Below are 17,648 nucleotides of genomic sequence, written 5' to 3' on the forward strand. Positions count from 1 at the left end.
ACAGACATAACAAAACAGAAACAAAGTTAGAGATACAGAGAACAAACAGCTGGTTACCAGAAGGAAATAGGTGAGGACGATTAAGAGGTACAAACCTCCAGCTGCAAAATAAATGAGTCAAGAGTATAAGATATACCAAGTGTGGGAAATCTCAGCAATAAATAAGTAATATCTTTGTGATATATCATAACTAAACACTGTGGTTATCATTTTGAAATGTATAGAAAAAAATCACTATGCTGCATAACAGTAATTAACATATTGTTGTAAGTCAAACATACTTCAAAAATAAACAGAGACTTCCCTGGTAGTCCATTTGTAAGACTCTGAGCTTTCACTGCAGGCAGCATGGGTTTGATCCCTGGTCAGGGAACTAAGATCCTGCATGCCTCATGCCACAGTGAAATTTTTTTTTTTAATTAAAAAAAAAAAGAAACTACAAACAAACTCAAAGAAAAAGAGATCAGATTTGTAGTTACAGAGGTAGAAGAGTGGGGAGGAAGGGGAATTGGATGAAGGCAGTCAAAAGATATAAACTATCAGCCATAAGATAAATAAGTACTAGGGATATAATGTACAACATGATAAATTAACACTGCTATATGGACAAAGGAGCCTGACAGGCTACCGTCCATGGGAGCGCAGAGAGTCAGACACGACTAAAGTGACTTAGCATGTTACATATAAAAATTAAGAAAGTAAATCCTAAGAGTTCTTACCACAAAGAAAATTTGTTTCCCTTTTCCATTTCTTGAATTTTGTATCTAAATGAGATGATGGATGCTCACTAAACTTACTGTGATAATCATTTCACAATGTACGTAAATCACATCATTATGCTGTACATGTTAAGCCTATACAGTGCTGTATATTAATAATGCCTCAATAAAACTGGAAGAAAAAAATTAATAGAAACAGACAGCAGAATGATGGTTGCCAGGAGCCCGGGAAGGGAATGGAAACTTGTGGGTTAATGGGTACACAGTTTCAGTTTTGCAAGATGCAAAAGCTCTGGAGATGGGGTATACAACAATGTGGACATACTTAATACCAAACTGTACACTTCACGGTTAAGATGGTAAATTTTATATTATGTGTATTTTACCACAATTAAAAGTAAAAATTTCAAAAGATATAAAATATATACAAAAGTGCAGAGACTAAAACAACCACTTACCCAGACTGAAAGCTCCTCTCCCACCCTCCGCCTTCCTTTCCCCTCCATCTCCCATAGCAGGTATGTACCTGGGTCGTGCTTTATTCTCCTGCTTTTACTTTCCTTCTCTCTATCCCCAAACAATACATATTATCCTGACATATCTCAAAAATATATCTTGAGATGGGAAAAAAGCAAATTGCAAAAAAAAAAAAAAATTGCTACTAATTATAATTTCAATTTTAAAGGCATACAATCCCACAGCAGCTTCAAGCAGAAGTGAGTGTGTCCACATTTATAAGCTAGCCTCTGCTAAAGCCTGCCGGTCTCAGATTCAACTTGCTAAAACACTGGAAATAATCTGCCTGCTGTCTTGGTGAGCAGTGTCCTATACTTCAAAGTCCTATTTCTGTTTTCACTGGATGCCCCTCTCATTCAGCCTGGCTAAGACCTTAGTCCTCCTCCCAGTTCGGGCATCACCTCCTGGCCTGACCAGCACAGTCTCAGTAGACCCCTTATCACAGACTCAGTAGCTAGCCCCACAATGCTCCTGCCTGTGTGTTCACTGCCAGAGCTGCCCCAATTCCTGGCCTACTGCAGCCTAACAGGTGTGCCCCAGAGACTTAGGGGATTAACAGATAATTGTGAAAATATACTGTTTTATTTTTAGGCTTATGCTAAAACATAACCTTCTGCATCATGGAAATACATGAACAATTCAACTTTCAAAGAAAGAATCAAATAAAACACTGAAACAGAGACACAAAGCTGAGAATTTGAGTCTTTCTCATGTTAAGAAACTCCACAACGAAATTCCAATAAATGCCATTCTTTGAACTTAAATTTCTGAAAGCTATATTATATATAATGAGAATTTTACATATAATTTCTTTCATACATCTTTGCACTTCAAGCATGATGTAAGTCATCTGGTCAGTACTAACATTATTTTACTTTTTATATTCACCCTCAAGTCAGTGTCACTTGGGTCACTCACTCCTAATAGAAAATTTATTTCATTTCTGCATAGGTTAGATCTTCAGTTTTAACAGATGCAATCATAATCAAGTAATCTGACCTTAAAGCAGAGTGGAAAGCCCAAAAGATGTGACGAGGTTAAATGGTTTTCTCTTTACGTTTCTGCATGCTGCTGCTGCTACTTAGTCGCTTCAGTCGTGCCCGACTCTGTGCGACCCCATAGACGGCAGCCCACCAGGCTCCGCTGTCCCTGGGATTCTCCAGGCAAGAACACTGGAGTGGGTTGCCAGTTCCTTCTCCAACGCATGAAAGTGAAAAGTGAAAGTGAAGTCGTTCAGTCGTGTCCGACTCTTAGCGACCCCATGGATTGCAGCCTACCAGGCTCCTCCATCCATGGGATTTTCCAGGCAAGAGTACTGGAGTGGGGTGCCATTGCCTTCTCCACTTTTCTACATAAATGAAATTAATTTTTCTTGAGCTAATCACTTCACTTCTCTGAGGCTCAGTTTCTCATGGGCATGATGAGGATAATAAAAACCACCTGACCTGAAACTGGATCGATCAGAGGTAAACAGATCAGAGGTGACACGTGTAGTGCCTAGTACAGTGTCAGGCATCTCACTGTTAGGAACTAGGTTGAACAGAACTCTTTTTAAACCATTTCATGAAGATCAAATGCAGGTTAAGGGGAAACACAAAGAAATCTGTTGATTTGGTTTTTGTTGGTTATATGTTTATTCATTGGTTTGCTTCTGGTTTTGCTAATCTGATCAGTTGTTTCTCTGAATTAAGCAAATCAATATACTGGTTTGACTATAAATAGGTCACAGCTGTTTATAATCAATCTACGTTTCTGGATTACTACTGGGTGATTTTCTGGGAAGGAAAGCTGAAGCTACATCCCCATGTCACACTATGCTGCTAAGTCACTTCAGTCGTGTCCGACTCTGTGCGACCCCACAGACGGCAGCCCACCAGGCTCCCCCGTCCCTGGGATTCTCCAGGCAAGAACACTGGAGTGGGTTGCCATTTCCTTCTCCAATGCATGAAAGGGAAAAGTGAAAGTGAAGTCACTCAGTTGTGTCCGACCCTTAGCGAACCCATGGACTGCAGCCTACCAGGCTCCTCTGTCCATAGGATTTTCCAGGCAAGAGTACTGGAGTGGGTTGCCATTTCCTTCTCCGATGTCACACTATACACATGGATAAACTCCAAATGAATCAAAGACTGTACATGAAACATAAAGAACTACAAGAAATGGAAAAATTTTATAATCTTGGAGAAAGGAAGGCAATTTCAACTATGACTCATAATTCAGATGTTATAAAACAAAAAGAAGATCAACTGATTCATTACATAAAAATACTAAAAAAAAAAATTCTGTGACAAACTCAAAAGACAATAAAATACTAGAAATTTGATTTCAACACATGCTACAAAGGGCTTATCTCTATAATATATAGTAAATTGCTGGAAATAAAAACACAGACCAACAATCCAATAGAAAAAATTGGCACGTATGAATGATCCTTAAATATATGAAAAGATTTCAATTGCAGTCACAGTAAAAGCAATGCAAAAAAAAATACTACACTAAGTTGCAATTTCCCACCTGTCAAATTTGCAAACATCCAAAAGTTCGATTAAACATTTGGTTGGCAAAGTTGTGAAGAGATATGGACTCTTCGTGTGCTATTGGAGGCAGTGAAAATCATTTAACACCAATGAAGGTAAATTCAGTAACAACTGTAATTATAAGTGCATTTATACTAGCAAGTCTATTTCTGGGGGGTTACCTTAAAGATATACCTACACACTTAGAAAATAACATATATTTATTACTGGTTATTCACCACAGAATTCTTTGTAATAGCAATAACCTGGAAGCAACTCACATATCCATCTAAAGGGAACCAGTTCTCTAACTATGATTCAGCCACACAATGGAATATTCTGTAGCCCAGAAAAAGAATGAGGAAGCCTTGTGTGTGTGTGTGTGTATTAGTCACTCAGTTGTGTCCGACTCTTTGCAACCTCATGAACTATAGCCCACCAGGCTCCTCTGTCCACGGAATTCTCCAGACAAGAATACTGGAGTGGGTCGCCATTCCCTTCTCCAGGGGATCTTCCTGACCCAGGGATCGAAGCCAGGCCTCCCACACCGTGGGCAGATTCTTTACCGTCTGAGTCACCAGGGAAGCCCTCTACACACTTACAAAGAAGGACGGCAGGTGGCTGAATGAAAAAAGTATAAAACTGGCCACAGAATCAGAGACGTTTTAATCAAAGAAAGGAAGATAAAATGAACAGATATTTATATTTGCTTGCATTTACGTAAAGAGGTGCTAGACACAAAAACGGAATAGAATAAAGTGGTTTCCTACAAAGGTAGGAAGAATAGAGTGAGTGAGGATGAGGGTGGGAACTAGATTTCCTAGTGTATTCATTTTAAGATCATTTTGATTTGTTAACAGGTCACTGTGTTATCTATTCATAAAATTACACTTAGGATGTACTTATTGTTTACCTGCTAGGTAGAAAGCCCTGGGTTCAGTATTATAGTAACACTTTTGAACCAGCTACAATGATTAATTATGAGCATCAGTGTGCTTGACACAGCGTCTGAGCTGGTTGATGGGGGTTGAGGGAGGAAGGGAACTCATGGTGTATAAGTCATATTGGAGGAAAATTTCCATCTTTGACTTGTACTTCCCTGCCTAATGGCCCAGCATGAATATGATCTTAGAGGAGACAAGACACACTTGGATAAAAAGATACCTATCAACGGTGTACAATAAAGCTAAATAAATACTGAAGGAAATATACTTCTAGATCAGAAGAGAGAAAAGTCCTGCTGCTGAACTCATCCAGAAAGGCTTCAGTGAAGGTAAAACTTGAGCTCAGTCTTGGGTATCATATAAATTAAACCTTTTTCACAAAAAGTTCTTCCCCAGGAAAAAAGTGAATTTTTTCTGTACAAATGCTTTTTTTTTTTCCAGAACCACCTTGATTATGCTGATTTTTCTGAATGGGGGTTGGGAGTAAGGGGATGTAATGGGAAGGCAGGAAGGAGATGTTCCATCTTTTCTACTCAATTATCAAAAAGTGAATAATGTCGCAAAACTAGCTTTTCCTGGTCATCTCAGTCCTTCCTTAAAATAAAAATAGTACACAGAAATCAGAGTCTGGACTGAAACAATTCAAAAAGTTATACTACTGTATTTTATTGCTTCCTCACTTAAAATTTCACATCACCTCGGGAAGTTTTTCTCTTTGTCAGCTTTCATAGACAGTTCCTCTGCATGGGTTGGCCAGAATCAGGAGAGGAACAGCAAGTTTCTGTTCCTGTCCTACACTTACAAAGAGATTTCGCTTTGTTAAGTGCTTATGCTAATGCAGGAGACGCAAGAGACATGGGTTTGATCTCTGGTTCAGAAAGATACTCTGGAAAAGGAAATGTCTACCCACTCTAGTATTCTTGCCTGGAAAACTCCATAGACAGGGGAGCAAAGAGTTGGACAGGACTGAGCAACTGAACACGCACAATAGGGCGACAGCGATGGAAAGAGGGAACACACCCTGGAAGGAGTCATTTGCCCTGATGCTCAGGATTGGAACTGCCCACCTAATACCTGAATGGCCTCCTTGGCACGGGAGGGGGGCTACCTTTGAACACTTCCTGTGATGGGAACTCACTACCACCATCATCTGGATGCAAGCCCTTACGGTGAGATGGAAAATCTCTTATCTTCAAGCCCCTGGTTCTGATGCTAACCGTAAATTTGCAAACAAGGCAAATTCATCTCATAAGAGTTACACTCGTCACACTAGAAGAATTGCTCTATGACTTTCGTTAGTTTGGAGTCAGGATGCAGGAGTGGGAAGGGGAAAGAGAATGAATGCTTTTGCTGTTTTTGGATTCTTTTTTTAACATTTATTTACTTGACAGTGCTGGGTCTTAGTTGTGGCACGCAGGATCTTTAGTTGTGGGATGCACACTCTTAGTTGCTGACCATGGATGGAACCCAGGCCCCCTGCATTGGAAGCCTGGAGTCTTAGCCACTGGACCACCAGGGAAGTCCCTGTTGTTTGGTTCTAAACAAACATCGGTCACTTTTGCATTGAAAATAATTAGGTAACAGTGTTTAGATTAATTGCAAAATAGAAGCATACTATATTCAATGTACCATTTAATCCTCTAATGGACCAAATTCACCTGAAAAATAACATTTTTCGGGAGTGCATCTTAAACATGTAAAATGACAAGTAGAATGCTAACTTTCTTCTAAGCAAGCACTCTGAAGCATCCGAGGAGCCCCTATCACTGTAAGACCCAGGTGCTTAAAGCAACAAAATTCAACAGTGACAAACAGGAGACAAGCCTACTTAGCTTCCACCAGAGTTATGGCCACCTAGAAATAAGGTGTTTGGAAAGCTTTTCCTGGAGAATAAGAATTATTTTGAATAAAGTGCTGTCACCTAAGTCAGTAATACCCCAAGCAAGTTTTATGGCTCTGTAAGGAAAGAATTAGCCTACTCATTTGGGAGTTTAGTGGTGTTTGGAATGCAGAAAAGTGACAATGAGGTTGGAAATGGATTGGCTTTGGGGCTTGTTCTGCTTTATAAATAATAATGAAGCTTTTCCAACAAGAACTAACGTGAAATGAGAAAAAAAAAAAAAAAGAAAATCTGTCCCTAGAGTATAAAATTACCTCATCACCCAATTTGCATTTCCCCACTCCAAGCACATTTTCTGTGAGTTCCACTTAGAGCGAGGAAGCTGCTGTATGATAATTAATTTTAACAAGCACTTGGCAGCCTGAGCTGGCCTGTAGACAAGCTGCCCTAGACCAACTATGAATTCGAAGTGCACTTTTTATGGTGTTTTTTCCACAATGACATTATTTAGGCATTTAAAAATCATCTGGACTGCAACTTTACTTTGTTCTTTTTTTCTTCTTCTTCATTGGGATTTTTTTCATGTACTTGAATACACAAGCAGTTTGTAAAAACTGTTAAGAAATGTGGGAGATAATTGGATCTTGCTGTAGCAAAACTAGAAGGGTATTAGGTATTTGCTATTCATCAAAAGGGCCACTTGTTTTTCTTTTCTTTTTCCCCTGTGTTGAGAAAAGAAATGTGCACATTGTCTACTTATAATGTATAGTTCATTAGAGGAAAAAGTGCTTTAGAATTAGATCCTTACGCCATTTCCCATGCAGCATTTTCATTCTCTTTATAAAGCGCTATTGTAAAAGCAGGTGATAGTCTTGAGATGCGATGAGCAATGTTTGAGCACTATTTCTCTTTTATGTCACTGCACATGGAATATGGGCAGCAAATAATGAGTCATTTCTGAGCAGGAAAATAAATCTAGAGAGAACTAATACTTGACTTCATAGTAATAACTTACCTCTCATCTATCCATCGAGTTTATTGTTCTATACTAAATGATTTACGCATGTCTGTATGTTTATAATTTATATGAAAAGTTTCAAAATCTTAATTATGGCAAAAAAAAAGACATTCTGTGATTTCCCAGGCAAGCTACTAAAAAGATGAGTATCTCTACATTTTTTAAGATGAAAAACAATGACATGATAACTCATTCCTTTTTATGTTTTTGAAAACAGACTTACTGCCTGTGACTCAGTTACTTGCTCTCACAGAGTCCAAATTAACCTTCATGATAACAACTTGTCAAATTCCATTACTTTCATAAAGGCAATTCTTTCTTATCTTTCATAACAAAAGTTTAAGTTGATGATTAACACCATGGGTACAACTGCCAGTTAAAATAACATGCCTGAATTTCTCATCTTTTTCACTTAGTAGTATATGACATATTTATCTAGAAATCTTGATGCAAGTGGCCTGTTTGTGTCACCTAAAAATGCAATAACATTTCAAGTTAAGCTTTTCTTTATTAGGATCATCTGTACTGTATTTAGAACTAAGCAAAAATTCTCCAAAGTCAAATCTATGCACTAATTGGAGAAATTTTCTTAATTTATCCTCATTCCTGGTGGGAATTTTCTTAGGTTACATTGCATTCACCATTTATTGAGACTCTAACCTGGGCAAGGCACTGAGCTTAGAGGCAAGGGGCAGACAAAGGTGAATCAGAGAAGCTCCCTGTTCTCAGAAAGCTTAATCTCAGTTCAGTTCAGTTCAGTCGCTCAGTCATGTCCGACTTTTTGCAGCCCCACGAATTGCAGCACGCTAGGCCTCCCTGTCCATCATCAACTCCCGGAGTCTACCCAAACCCATGTCCATCGAGTCAGTGATGCCATCCAGCCATCTAATCCTCTGTCGTCCCCTTCTCCTCCTGCCCCTAATCCTTCCCACCATCAGGGTCTTTTCCAATGAGTCAACTCTTCGCATGAGGTGGCCAAAGTATTGGAGTTTCAGCTTCAACATCAGTCCTTCCAATAAACACCTAAGACTGATCTCCTTTAGAATGGACTGGTTGGATCTCCTTGCAGTCCAAGGGACTCTCAAGAGTCTTCTCCAACACCACAGTTCAAAAGCATCAATTCTTCAGCGCTCAGCTTTCTTCACAGTCTGACTCTCACATCCAAACATGACTACTGGAAAAATCGTAGCCTTGAATAGATGGACCTTTGTTGGCAAAGTAATGTCTCTGCTTTTCAATATGCTATCTAGGTTGGTCATAACTTTCCTTCCAAGGAGTAAGCATCTTTTAATTTCATGGCTGCAGTCACCATCTGCAGTGATTTTGGAGCCCCCCAAAATAAAGTCTGACACTGTTTCCACTGTTTCCCCATCTATTTGCCATGAAGTGATGGGACAGGATGCCATATCTTAGTTTTCTGAGTGTTGAGCTTTAAGCCAACTTTTTCACTCTCCTCTTACACTTTCCTCAAGTGAGGAGATAACTTACGTTCACCTGATGCTGATAATGCGCAAAGAGCTCACACCTTGTTGTTAGCACACAAAGGTGCAGAATGTTCTGTATATATTTGTTCTAACATGTCATTTAAGGTCAATGTTTCCTTATTGATTTTCTGTGTGATGATCTATCTGTTGACGTAAATGGGGTATTATAATCTGCTGCTATTATTGTGTTGCTATCCATTTCTCCCTTTTAGTCTGTTAACATCTGCTTTAAATATTTAGGTGCTCCCATATTCAGTGTATAAAATTGTAAAATATTACATCCTCTTCTTGGATTAAGCCCTTTATCATTATGTAATGTCAACTTTGTCTCTTATTCAGTTCAGTTCACTCGCTCAGTCATGTCCGACTCTTTGTCTCTTATTAGTATTTATTATAACTAATAAATTCAGTAAAGCTGCAGGATACTAAATCGATACACAAAATCTGCTGCATTTCTATATACCAATAACAAACTGTCATAAAGAGAATAAAGAAAACAATCCCATTTATAATTGCATTACAAAGAATAAAATATCTAGGAATAAATTTAACTAAAAAGGTGAAAAACCTGTATACTGAAAACTATAAGATATTAATGAAGGAAATTCAAGATATAAATAAATATTTTGTGCTCATTAATCAGAATAACCAATATTGTTCAATGTCCACACTACCAAAGCAAGTTACAGATTCAATGTAATCCCTATCAAAATTCTAATGGCATTTTTCAAAGAAACAGAACAAATAATCTTAAAATGTGTGTGGAGTCACAAAAAAAGCCTGAATAGCCAAAGTAATTTGGATAAAGAAGAACAAACCTGGAGGTATCATGCTCTCTGATTTCAAACTATTACAAAACTAGAGTAATTAAAATAGTATAATATTGACCTAAAAACAGACACACAGAGCAACTGAACAGAACAGAGAGCTCAGAAATAAACCCACACATATTTGGTCATTTAATTTACAACAAAAGAGCCAAGAAAACACAACGGGTAAAAAACAGTCTCTCTAATAAATGGTGTTGGGAAAAAACTGAAAAAGAATGAAACTTGACCACTATCCTATACCATACACAAAAATTAATACATTAAAGACTTGATCACAGGAGCTTGAAACCATAAAACTCCTACAAGGAAACACAAGTGGTAAGCTCCTTGACACAAGTCTTGGTGATGATTTTTTTGAATCAGACACCAAAAAACCAAAAGCAACAATAGCAAAAATAAGTATGTGGAACCACATTATACTAAAAAGCTTCTGCATAGCAAAGGAAACCATGAACAGAAAAGGCAATCTAGTGAATGGAAGAAAATATTTGTAAATCATACATCTTAAAAGGGGCTAGCATTCAAAATATGTAAAGAACTCATATAACTCAACAGTAAAAAAAAAAAATCTGATTTTAAAAAATGGGTAGAAGATCTGAATAGACATTTTTTCAAATAATATATACAGATGGCCAACAGGTAGATGAAAAGATGCTCAGAGTTATTAATCATCAGGAAATGCAAATCAAAACCACAGTGGGATACCACCTCACAACTGTTTTCAATGGCTGTTATCAAAAAGGACACGAAATAAATGTTGGTGAGGATATGGAGACAATGTACCCTCCCATGCTGCTGGTGGGAATGTTAACTGATGCAGCCACTATGGAAAACAGTATGGCGGTGCCTCAAAAAATCCAAAATAGAATCATCATATGATCCACTAATTCCACTTCTAGGTATTCATCCAAAGAAAATGAAAATACTAAAGGACATCTGTACTCCCATGTTCACTGCAGTGTTATTTACCATAGCCAAAAATGGAAATAACCTGTGTCCATCAGTGGATGAATGGACAAAGAAATTGTGGCTCTATACAATGAAATAATTTAACTATAAAAAAGAGGAAATCTTGCCATTTGCAACAACATGGATGGACTTTGGGGCTTCCCTGACAGCTGAGCGGTAAAGAATCTGCCTGCAATGCAGGAGCCACAGGAGATGCGGATTCAATCTCTGGGTCAGGAAGATCCCCTGGAGGAGGGCATGGCAACCCACTCCAGTATTCTTGCCCGGGAAATCCCACGGACAGAGGAACCTAGTGGGCTACAGCCCATAGAGTCGCAAAGAGTCGGACACGACTGAAGCAACTTACCACGCACACACGCACAGATGGACTTTGAGGGAATTACACTAAATGAAATGAGACAGACAGAACCAATTCATTGGAAAAGACCTTGATGCTGAGAAAGATTGAAGGCAGGAGGAGAAGTGGGCGACAGAGGATGAGATGGCTGGATGGCATCACTGACTCAATGGATGTGAGTTTGAGCAAACTCCAGGAGATGTTGAAGGACAGTGAAGCTTGTTGTGTGGCAGTCCATGAGGTCGCAAAGAGTCAGACATGACTGAGTGACTGAACAATAAGACAGAAACAAACACTGTATGATTTCTCTTACATGTGAAATCTGGGAAGAAACAAACAAGTTCGTGTAGATGTGAAGAACAGATATGTGGTTGCCAGAGGTAGTGAGTGGGGAGGATGGGAGAAATGGGCGAAGTGGATCAAAGCTTAAAAATAATTTAAATAAATACAGTCGGTGATGCATTACTAACAAACATCAGAAAACAGTGTACTATTGCCTAGTAATCTGTTACCATCTCCTATAACAAATAAACAAGCAAACAATTTGTGTGTATGTTGCTGTATAAACTGGAGAGGTCTGTAAAAAGGATAACGTCATTATCCTTACTCCAGCATCAAGTTCCACTTTTACAACCCAAGCAACCTTCCTTCTCCATACACAAAAAATTACCATCACTTAAAATTTTGTTGTCGTTGTTGTTCAGTCGCTAAGTCCCGTCTGACGCTTTGCAACCCCATGGACTGCCGCACGCCATGGGTCAGTTGGCTCATCTCCCAGAGTTTGCTCAAATTCATGTCCATTGAGTTGGTGACACTACCTAACCATCTCATCACTTAAAATAGGCATACTTTAACAATGAAAATGCATCTTTGTCAAACTAAATGTTATGTTGAAATATTTCACACATTTCCACAGAAGGGAGGGGAAGAATGACATTGAATTTACTTGCTTCTCTGTGGTACAGTCAGTGCATACATTAAGACTGGATGGTAAGACTTCCCTGGTGGTCCAGTGGTTAAGAATTCACCTTCCAATGCAGGGACTCAGGGACTTGGGTTCGATCCCTGGTCAAGGAACTAAGATCCCACATGTTACAGGGCAATTAAGAGATATGGCTTTGTCAACAGGTATAGGTTTTTCCAACAATGTTTTCCAAAAAAAACCTATACCTGTTGACAAAGCCATAATATGCCATGGGGCAATTAAACCCATGTACCACACCAGAGAACCTGATTGCCTCAACAAGAGAAAGCCTACATGTCACAACAAAGACACAGAATAGCCAGAATTTTAAAAATAAAAAAAATAAGCTATAAAAAAATTTTTTTAAAAGATTGGATGGCATACCATTGCTTTAGGAGATAGACTGAAAAAGAAATTGCAATTTTTTTGGAAACATTATTGGAAAAACCTATACCTGTTGACAAAACCACAATATTTTATTTCACTTAATAAGATCTAATAAATATAATGGAAAATTTACTTAAGTCTTTCTGGATCTCAAGAATTCTAATCATTTTAATGGTCCTTCGTTCCAGTTTGCTGATATTTACCAACATTCTGATTTATATTAATTTGTTGTTGTTCAGTCGCTCAGTCATGTCCAACTCTTTGCAACCCCATGGACTGCAGCACGCTGGGCTTCCCTGTCCTTCAACATCTCCTGGAGCTTGCTCAAACTCATGTCCATTGAGTAGGGGGTGCCACCCAACTCATTATCTCAAAATGTCCTATTTTCTCAAAAATAATTCGCTTTCCATCTCATTCTTTCTCCCAATCTCCCTCTCTCTCTCTCTCTCTTCTCTTTGTCACACACACAGACATACAGCCCTCTACTTAGAAACAGTCTATTTTGTGGGAACATAACTGGATTCTGTCTCTCTCACTCTACGTCAAAGTGGTAATGCACTTATGAGTTGATCAAGGTGGGAAGATGGCCTTCATGTTCCCCTCAGCTTGTCTAAATTTCAGACTGGCTTCTCTCTGACTCTAGTTCCTAATCACTCTTGCTTTAGAGTTTTTACCTTAGAAAACTTGTCATGGTAAATTCTTTATCTTCCCTGCTGAGATGTAAAATTTTTAAAAGCCTCTTGCAAGTTTTACAACCCAGGGATGTCTTTCTTGAGGACCTGGGATCATACCTTTGAAATATATGCATCAAGGAGGATAGCAACCCCTCTCCCAATCTTGATGGGAGAGAAGGAGCCTACCTTCAGTATGCAGGCAGTCTTGCTCCAGGTTGTAATGCTATCTCCTATTGTGAAGACAAGGGAAAGACTGCTTATCCTTTTCAGTTCAGTTCAGTTCAGTCGCACAGTAGTGTCCAACTCTTTGCGACCCCATGGACCACAGAATGCCAGGCCTCCCTGTCCATTACCAACTCCCGGAGTTTACCCAAACTCATGTCCATTGAGTCGGTGATGCCATCCAGCCATCTCATCCTCTGTCGTCCCCTTCTCCTCTTGCCCTCAATCTTTCCCGGCATCAGGGTCTTTTCCAATGAGTCAGCTCTTCACATCAGGTAGCCAAAGTACTGGAGTTTCAGCTTCAACATCAGTCCTCCCAATGAACATTCAGGACTGACTTCCTTTAGGATGGACTTGTTGGATCTCCTTGTAATCTAAGGGACTTGCAAGAGTCTTCTCCAATACCACAGTTCAGAAGCATCAATTCTTCAGTGTTCAGCTTTCTTTATAGTCCAACTCTCACATCTATACATGACTACTGGAAAAACCATAGCCTTGACTAGACGGACCTTTGTTGACAAAGTAACGTCTCTGCTTTTCAATATGCTATCTAGGTGGTCATAGCTTTTCTTCCAAGGAGCAAGCATCTTTTAATTTCATGGCTGCAGTCACCATCTGCAGTGATTTTGGAGCCCAAAAAAATAAAGTCAGCCACTGTTTCCACTGTTTCTCCATCTATTTGCCATGAAGTGATGGGACCGGATGCCATAATCTTAGTTTTCTGAATGTTGAGCTTTAAGCCAACTTTTTCACTCTCCTCTTTCACTTTCATCAAGAAGCTCTTTAGTTCTTCTTCACTTTCTGCCATAAGGGTGGTGTCATCTGCATATCTGAGGTTATTGATATTTCTCCCACCAATCTTGATTCCAGCTTGTGCTTTATCCAGCCCAGCATTTCTCATGATGTTCTCTACATATAAGTTAAATAAGCAGGGTAACAATATATAGCCTTGACATACTCCTTTCCCGATTTGGAATCAGTCTGTCGTTCCATGTCCAATTCTAACTGTTGCTTCCTGACTTGCATACAGATTTCTCAAGAGGCAGGTCAGGTGGTCTGGTATTCCCATTTCTTTCCGTATTTTCCACAGTTTATTGTGATCCACACAATCAAAGGCTTTGGCACAGTCAATAAGGCAGAAATAGGTGTTTTTCTGGAATTCTCTTGCTTTTTCGATGACCCAGCAGATGTTGGCAATTTGATCTCTGGTCCCTCTGCCTTTTCTAAAACCAGCTTGAACATCTGGAAGTTCACAGTTCACGTATTGTTGAAGCCTGGCTTGGAGAATTTTGAGCTTATCCTTTTGGCTATTAACAAATATAGATAACCTAAGATTCCCCCTCAGGGCTTAAAGATCTTAGCTCTTAAAAACTTTTCCAACTATTATTTCAATGGAGTTTTCTGTCTCTCTTCCCTATCACAGTAGCTGTAGAAAGTCCTCCTTGCTTGTTTAACTTTGGCCAGTTTGCTGTTTCCTGGGACAGGGCCAAATTCATGATGTCAGGAAAGGATGCTTTTTTTGTGATGTGGAACTATAAGGCAATCTCTTTTTCCGATTTTTAGTCTATAAGCTCTTTCTGAAACCCTTTATCAAAAAACAAAAGCAAAAAAAAGATGTTACATAACTTACCCAAGGTTACAAAGTGGGTGGGGCTGGGATTCAAGCCTCAGTTGATTCAAGTCTAAAAGCTGATGCCTTTAAACCCTACATAGCGTTCCTGCAACTATTTCCAAAGGCTTCTCAGGTGGCTCAGTAGTAAAGAATCCGCCTGCCAATGCAGGAGACTCAAGAAACATGGGTTCTATCTCTGGGTCGGAAGATCCCCTGGAAGAGGAAATGACAACCCACTGCAGTATTCTTGCCTGGAGAATCCCATGGACAGAGGAGCCTGCCAGGTCCACAGGGTCACAAAGAGTCAGACACAACTGAGCGACTGAGCACGCACGCAACCATCTCCAAAAGATTCTAACCTCAATATTATTAAAATAAGACCATTATTTGCCCTAAAAACATAAAGTATAAATGACAAAGAGTTTGGCTTTTATGTTAATAGTGGAGATTAAAGGTGCACCAGACACATTAATTCCTTCCTGCAGATGACACCATGTGGCTGCAGTTAACAAGATTTCTTCACACAGAACCAGAAGGTAAGGGCATTCCAGGCTGAGATAACCGAATGGTTACAGAGCAGTGAATGCTGGTGGATCAGAAAGCAACAGGGGAAAAGGCAAGAAGAATGAAGTCTTGACAAGTCAACCGGAAGCAGATTAGGGAGAGCCTTGAGAGCCATTCTAAGGACCCTGGACACTATAAAAAACATAAGCAGCTACTGAAAGTTAAGGGACATGAAAGTAAAATGATTAGTACCTTCTTATCTGGGGTTTATTTTTTTGTTTTGTTGCTTTTAATTATTTATGTCAAAAAAGAAGATGAACATACAAAACAAGCATAACTGAATACTGCTACTGCTGCTGCTAAGTCGCTTCAGTCGTGTCCGACTCTGTGCGACCCTATAGATGGCAGCCCACCAGGCTCCACCGTCCCTGGGATTCACCAGGCAAGAACACTGGAGTGCGTTGCCATTTCCTTCTCCAGTGCATGAAAGGGAAAAGCGAAAGTGAAGTCGCTCAGTCGTGTCCAACTCTTAGCGACCCCATGGGCTGTAGCCTACCAGGCTCCTCCGTCCATGAGATTTTCCAGGCAAGAGTACTGGAGTGGGGTGCCATTGCCTTCTCCGTAACTGAATACCAGCAACAAATAATTTAAAATGTCATTTTTAGAAGAAATAATTTAAATGGCAACATAATTAAAATATAACTCAGGAAAAACTGCCAAAAGATGGAAAGTGTCTTTTCTGAGAAAACTATAAAATCTAATTAATGAGTACAAGAGAAGTTGTTAAGTAGAGAGACAGACCATGTTCATAAATGGAAAGGCAAGAAACTGATCTATAAATTCAACACAATACCAACAAAAATCTAAAAGCGTTAGTTGTGGAAGTTCACAGGCCAGTTGGTCCTCATGTTCACAGAAGAAAAAGGGCCAAGTTGGTCAAGATGATTTTGAAGAAGAAAAGGAGATGTCAAAACTCCCCAGGTGTTAAAACATTTTAAAACTAAGTGATCTGACAGAGGCAGATACAGAGAACAAACTAGTGGTTACCAGGAGGGAGAGTGAAGAGGGGACGGGCAAGATAGGTATAGAGGATTATGAGGTATAAACTATGATGTATAAAATAAGCTACAAGGATATATTGTACAACACGGGAAATACAGCTCATATTTTATAATAACTATGATGATGTGATGTGCATGCTCAGTCGTGTCTGACTCTTTGCAACCCCATGTACTATAGCTCGCCAGGCTCCTCTGTCGGTGGAATTTTCCAGGCAAGAACAATGGAGCAGGTTGCCATTTCCTCCTCCAGGGGATCTACCAGGCCCAGGGAGTATCTTGTAACTACTGCATTGGCAGGCAGATTCTTTACCACTGTGCCACCTGGGAAGCCCCTATAATAACTACAAATGAATTATAAGCTTTAAAAACTGTGAATCATTATATTGTATACCTGTAACTTATTTTTTTAAAGAAGGATACTATTCTTTAAAAAAAATTTTTTTTTTAAGTGACCCAAGATTGGTCCAGAGTCATTAGTTGTGCTTTTATATTTCTTCGTTGGGTTAAAGAAACAGTGTGAAGGGACTTCCCTGGTGGTCCAGTGGCTAAGACTCCGAGCTCCCAATGCAGGGAGCTCGGGTTCGATCCCTGGTCAGGGCATTGGATCCCACATGCTGCAACTAAGACAGAAATAAATAAATAAATACTAAAAAAAAAAAAAAAAGAAACAGTGTGAAGAAGGGAGATAGAAAAGATGACATGGATGACAAAAAGAGATGGTCTCCTTCACAGTTCCTCATCCACTTTAAATCAGAGGGACCCTGATACTCAAACAGAGCAACCTGACGCTTAAATAAAGACAAAAACTATTTTCAAAAGAAGCACTTACACCACAGGTGTCTGGTCTAAGGATAATAATAGCTGGAGTGAAATAGTTCAATCATCCGCCTGGCCTTTGCCAATCCAAACAAAGGAATCAGAAGACAAAACTGTAAGTACTCTGCCCCAGGTCGCAAATAGCCTGGGACAAAGTTAAGAGGCAGAAGACACATAGGAAATAAGGAACCTACTTACAAAGCAACATCCTAGTAAGTACAATAAAGTATGAGTATAA

At 39.3% G+C, this 17,648-nt stretch overlaps 1 protein-coding gene across 6 annotated transcripts in view; it reads right to left on the reverse strand.

The window, feature by feature from the left end:
• Window positions 1-17,648, reverse strand: part of LOC145509321 (uncharacterized) — a 403,057-nt gene that overhangs the window by 380,726 nt on the left and 4,683 nt on the right. The gene's annotated exons all lie outside the window — the stretch shown is intronic.

This window comes from Giraffa tippelskirchi, chromosome 1 (genome assembly GCF_054371585.1).
Source record: "Giraffa tippelskirchi isolate mGirTip1 chromosome 1, T2T-mGirTip1v1.2.pri, whole genome shotgun sequence".
NCBI classification, from domain to species: domain Eukaryota; kingdom Metazoa; phylum Chordata; class Mammalia; order Artiodactyla; family Giraffidae; genus Giraffa; species Giraffa tippelskirchi.